The sequence below is a fragment of the Eschscholzia californica genome, unplaced genomic scaffold (genome assembly GCF_041429995.1).
Source record: "Eschscholzia californica isolate CP2 unplaced genomic scaffold, dmEscCali1.0.p SCAF_10, whole genome shotgun sequence".
In the NCBI taxonomy this organism is placed as follows: domain Eukaryota; kingdom Viridiplantae; phylum Streptophyta; class Magnoliopsida; order Ranunculales; family Papaveraceae; genus Eschscholzia; species Eschscholzia californica.
Genome location: NW_028238199.1, coordinates 120,001 through 125,000, shown reverse-complemented (window position 1 = coordinate 125,000; position 5,000 = coordinate 120,001).

Genomic DNA, 5,000 nt, shown 5'->3' with positions numbered 1-5,000 from the left:
ATTGGCAGATTTAATGTTCATAACATAAGGAAACGTCCCTCCAAAAATCAGCCCAATCCGAGCCCTAAAAGTGCCCGAATCGGCCTAGGCCCAAAAACCCTGCTTTTGGCCTTTTTGTACTATCTTTGCCTAATTCCTTTTTAGGCCTATGAGATATGTTTATGGGACACTCCCATGATTATATCTCACTCCCACTAGTCATATCCTAGATCAATTTGTCACTCTTATGTGTAACCCGTTGTAGGATCCGATCGAAGTTAGCCGCGAATTACTTCGTAATTCGACGATCGTAGTTGGTCTCTAGCTACAACTCTACGATCCCTAAATCAATCGGACTTGATGATCTTCCACATCAATTGTCCTATCCGACAAATTGTTCGCATTGTCACCTTGGTCGAAGGACATCTCCTTCAACTCCTTCAGACTCCCACTTGGACTTAGAACAAGTGCAATGCCTCGATTCCCGTGTCAATTTAGTATCCCATCTGATACGTCACGTCATTCAGACTTTCTTGATATCCGAGTACAACTGTAAAAGACAAACGATTAACTTTTAATCCGTTTGAGCGCGGCCACGCATTTTCAGTTGCTACTCATCAAGTGGCCTTGAGACACTTTGTACCTAATGTGATTAGGGTGACACAATCCATTCTTGCGCTCCCACTTAACTTCATGTCTATCCTGTCCTTCCCAGTGTCCGCCTTTATAACCTCCTTTTACGGCGCGGCGTTTAACGGAACCAAAGTCGGGCATTCCTTACATAAGATGAGTGGAGCACTCATGTTTTGAGGAATCTCTCCAATTGTCTTTATGAGAAGTATTGACGTTCATCACGAGTGATGTACTTCTCATTTGAGGGTTATCCAGTGTATAAACCTTTCACACACCCACGTAGTCGAATAGAATATACTATTCCTATAGCCCATGAAACTGCGCTATCCCATCGACTCCCGTGCTAGTCTTCGTGAGTCATTGTTGTCCATGCAATGACCTGGACCAGGGATTCGATAATAAATATTCCAAGTTCACTTAATAGGGTTTCATTCATCAGATCACGTATCTGACAAACCTATTCGGAATGTTTTATCATCAATGGACTGTCGTTTAAATACTAAACCAAATTTAGACGACTTGCGAAATAACTCTATTATTTCTGATAACGAGAGTTGTAAATCTGAGCCTCTTCCGTAAAACTCTTTTTACCCACTCAGTTTTACTCGTCAAGGTTTAAAATTATACCTCATGCCTTAGACTGTGTATGAATCTCATACTATGTCTTAGGTGACAGTTCAGTTTGACTACCGTGGTAGTCAGTTTTAAACTTTGCTAATTATCAATTAATTTGAAGACGGTTATCTTCAACCTTGATAATTTCTAGTAACTTTTACTAGAGTTAAGGCTTTTAATTCTTTATGTAGTATTTGCAACAGTTCCCGGCTTAAACACTTTTAGCCTGCTTTCCTTCCATGTCTGAAAGTTTGCTACGATGACATGTTCAATTTTGTACTACTTCATCCTTTAGCCTTCTAGGATGTACTAAGTAGTGTTTCGGTTTTCCAATCCGAATTCGGATGTTTAAATGCTAATCATGTCCAACATGATTGACTTTATGTTTTCGAACATAAATGTCTCTCTCATGCGTGCCAGCTCATCGGTGTCTTTTCAGACTCCGATTTTTGCAACGCCCTCTGTCATGAGTTTTTGGGTCGAAATTCTTTTAGACTTTCCGAGTCTTAGATTTTCTGTTTCGGATCTCAAGCATCTCAGCGTACTGAGTCTCTCTAATCCTATCATCCTTTTGATCTATGCCTATAGATCTTCAGATGCCCAAAATGGCATTTTATCCTTTTGTGTGTGGTCCTTTATTGAGTCAGTTCGTTACTGTTATACAACACCTTATGTCGTACTCAATCTTTTGTATGTACTCTGCATACGGACCCGGAAGGTTTGTTTCTCCCACTTACCTTCTTGAAACTCGTGATTCAAGATTTTCTTCATTCCTCAGGAATCAAACTTCTTTGATTGCCTTTTGAATCGAAGATTCTAACTCTTGCGTGCTTTTAATCCGTTGATAGATTTTTGAAGCATGCATGTGGACATAACTTGATTGGAAGAATCTTTATTCTTCTTGTCTCGTTTCGGGAAACATGAATGTTTCCATCCTTCTCAGTTTTCTATTTTGGAAAACCAATTTAGGTCTTCTGTTGACTTAAATTATCAAGCTTCATGTCTTGACGAGATATGGATTCCACGATGATTTTGGCTTCTAGCCAAAATCTAGAGTCAGTTTCCGTTTCTGCGCAGGTCTTTTATCTCTTCAGAAATAACCTTTATTTTCTGAGTCTTTGAGATTTGACCTTTTAGGGCTTTTGAACAACAATTTGGAATTTTCTCAACTACTTTGAGATATTCCTTTAGAGACACTTTCATTTGTTTTGAGAGTTCTCCGGCGAATGACATTCGCTTTTGTGCGGTGGGTTTATAAGATCATATCTTTAACCTTTCCTTTTCCAAGGAGTCGCAGTTTGTTGCTCTTGGTCGAATTTAATCGACTTGTACAAGTTTCATGATTGTTCTTCATGACCCTCCATGATTTTTCTCATGATCGAATTAAATCGACTTGTACTTTTCTCCCACTTATTCTTGTAATAATTAGTGTTTTCTCCCAGACTACTAGGTGTGCTAATTATTAGAAGAATACTATCATGAGCAACAAACACTTTGTTCTCTTGATTGGTTATGGAAGAAGCCCAATATTTCTTTTAAAAAAGAAATTGCGTCAGATATTAGCTAGTTTTGTAATGCTTTTACAAATTTAGCTTTAGACGGAATTTTGGTAAGTGTGAAAACAATCGTTTATAGAATATGTCCCAAAATATTCGGAAGACTGGCTTAAACCCATCTTTGATCGAATTATGCATAGCAATGTTCGATTGCTCCCACTGAATCCACCATCCGTCGGATGTGTTCCATGGAGCAGAGTTGGGAAACTGTTTCTCAACTCCTTTGATGGTTATCAAGTGTTTGACTCAAGTTTTCACTATCTTGTCAAAGTGATTCTTTACTTCGGTTTGTACTTTGTTTGAACCTTTCAAACATTCTGACTTATACTTTATGATTTGTACGTTTCCATACTTCATGAAGTTGTCAGAGTACGTATTTGAAGTTTCTCTCGTTAGCTTCTGCAAGTAAACTTATAGGTCTGCATAACACCGTATGAGTCCTAATAGATTACTAGTCTTTATGCCTTTTGAAAAGGGTGACTTTGTCAATTAGTCCTTAAGACCCAATTTACAATGCTGAAGTTTAATGAGTTTGAATCTCTTGATTTTAGCCATTATCAATGTTAACCTTCAGTTAATTTTATCACTGGTTTAAAACATCAGACGTTTCTAGAAGAACAAAATAATCACTATTAAGTTCTAAGCTAGATCAGTGTCTAAAAGAAGACTTCGATCCCTTTCAGCATCCCTAGCATCACTGCTTCTGCTCCCTCTTGGATCTTTACTTCTTTTAGTCAAGTATGTGATTTCCTTGAGCTCCCACTGAGCCGCTCATCTGGTCTTAAATACCTGATGAAGGAATTTTACGATACTTGTTTTTAACTTTGTTAGCAAGGATACGGAACCGGAATTCATAATTCCATTCCTTTTGTCCTCCAGGTGCTAAAGGTAGTTTCCTTTTAAATGGTCTAGCCATTGTTTTAGAAACATTCACAGTAATGAGAAATACTCTTGATCATGTACTCGACAACTGCTTTTCTTTGATCAAATGTTTGTCTCACTTGACTGATCCTTTTGCCCTTTTGAATCTCAAGATCTCTTTCTTAGATTCTTTGTACCAAATCTCAAGAACCTTTCTTAGACTGGATATTCCCGTATGTTCTGCTCAGTTTGTTTGTAACAACCTGAGTGACTCATCTAAGGTCTTTATCAATCTTTGTTCAATCGATATTGAATTGGGTGATAGATGTATTCTGTTGTCTTCCCTTAGGATGACTTTCAGATTGCCTTGGAGGTCTCGTACCTCTCCATTTATGACTTCTGTAGGAATTTCTTCCTTAGTTTGTCTTAATGGTTATGCTAGCATTCATTACTCTTCCAAAGAGAATGTTATACGATTGCTTGCAAATGGCTTTTGACCTTCTCTTGTATGAGTCAACATTGGGATTGGGTATTCTAGTGACCTTCCTTTTGAATCTGAGAACTATTCTCGAATTCATTCTTCCATTCTAGGAAGTGGATCAGCACCTCCCTTAGGTGTGATTCAATGTTGAAATCGTTTGTGTCATCTTAAAACTACATAAAGAAATGGCAAAGTTTTAAAACTCGTTATCGTTTTTGAAAAACTTAGTTTTCCCACATTATTCAATAAAAATCGTCCCCGATTGAATAAGTGATTCCAAGACCCCAGTTCTTCGGAGTAAAGCGGACGAAGGCCCTACCCTTTGACTCCGTCGTTCCGGGTGAGTGAACTACTTCACTGATCATACCTTATGACTCTTGGTTGATAGATTTCATTAATGAATGACTAATCTATCCTTTTGCCTCGAGTATCCAAGACTCTCTTGCTGATCTCGTTGAGTAGAACCATTTAGACGTGTAGGCCTCTTCTATAGACCTACCCGCATTGTCCCAAGGTAGAGGAGGTACTCTGCGAAGGCCGACCCACCTTCCTCGAACAAGGGCGCAACGAGTGTCTTAATCTGGATAGGCGATTACTCAAGATTACTTTTGGGGACTTTTACGCTAGTCTGGCGTTTGTTATAGTGAACTATTTAGCCTAACTAACATCCACGACATAAAGCGTAAATAAGTAAGTAAATGCGCGCGAGAAAGTAAATCAAGCAGACATGGATCCTAGTATGGCCCCTAACCTAGAAGATCTAATCTCCTTTGGTTTTCTTCTTGTTTCGCCTTTTGGTTCGTCTAGATCTCCATCCTTGAACCTCCATTGATTTCTCCCACTCGCCTTTGGATTCCATCCTTGAGTTTTCTTCA